Source organism: Odontomachus brunneus, unplaced genomic scaffold (genome assembly GCF_010583005.1).
Source record: "Odontomachus brunneus isolate Ranch 3 - 2012 unplaced genomic scaffold, Obru_v1 Obru_scaffold_206, whole genome shotgun sequence".
NCBI lineage: Eukaryota > Metazoa > Arthropoda > Insecta > Hymenoptera > Formicidae > Odontomachus > Odontomachus brunneus.
In genome coordinates, this window is record NW_022639656.1 from 44,137 (window position 1) to 45,053 (window position 917).

At 22.5% G+C, this 917-nt stretch overlaps 1 protein-coding gene across 1 annotated transcript in view; it reads right to left on the bottom strand.

Moving 5' to 3' along the window:
- The window catches only part of LOC116852212, a 1,563-nt gene extending 1,279 nt beyond the window's left edge, over positions 1-284 (bottom strand). The window contains exons 1-2 of the mRNA XM_032832323.1: positions 232-284; positions 90-146 (exon numbers count right to left, since the gene is read on the bottom strand). The gene's annotated coding sequence lies outside the window, so the exon portion shown is untranslated. The remainder of the gene's footprint in view (positions 1-89; positions 147-231) is intronic.
- Between the last annotated feature and the right edge of the window lie 633 nt (positions 285-917).

Genomic DNA, 917 nt, shown 5'->3' on the forward strand with positions numbered 1-917 from the left:
TAAAAAAAATTGTTAAAAAATGTTGGGATAGAACGTAGATAATAAAAATAATCTGATGATAAAATATAACAAGTATTTTTTCCACTTACTTTTATGAGATTCATGTTCTATTCTTTTATTGATGTCACAATTGAGATTATAATCAACTGGAAAACAAAAAAAATTTATTAGTAGTAGTTATTAAAAACAAAATAAAATATAACATACAAAATTAAAAGCATTGTTACATACTGTGACTTATGACAGGAACAGACCGCTTTCTTTCCAAATTGCATAAAGTTATTCGTAGGTGTTTTCATCTTTTTAGAATATCTGTTTGAATATTCATCTTTCCGAATATTTTTCAGATTCCCTTATAGAAATATCATACTAAGAATCATTGATAATTACTTATTTTCAGTAATAAAAATACTGGATAATAAGTAATTATCAATGATGCTTAGTATGATATTTCTATAAGGGTTATCTTTCTGAACATTATCTATTAAAACGATATATACATTTTAATTAATTTTTAAGTGATGTAAATATTAATAATATAAAATTACCTTGAAAACTTTCTTCGTCCTGAGAAAAAGAATCATCATAATTCAATGATTGTGTTTCATTTATATCGAACGATGGTAATGAACATTGAATCTGGTCAACTTGTGCAGATATGTTATCTAAAAATAAAAAAATTATATTAAGCAAAATTAATTTAAAAATCACAAAGAAATAACTTTGTCATTGTTCAATTACATTTCCCGAAATATATAACAGTGAGGAAAAGTCCAAATATAATGAAAATCATATAAAAATATATTGCATATATTAGAATATTATGCAAATATGTATCTATAGTATATATTGTGTAAAATAAGTTCTATTTATAATGATATAAAAAGAATTAACCTTTTCCTCTGACATTTATATCT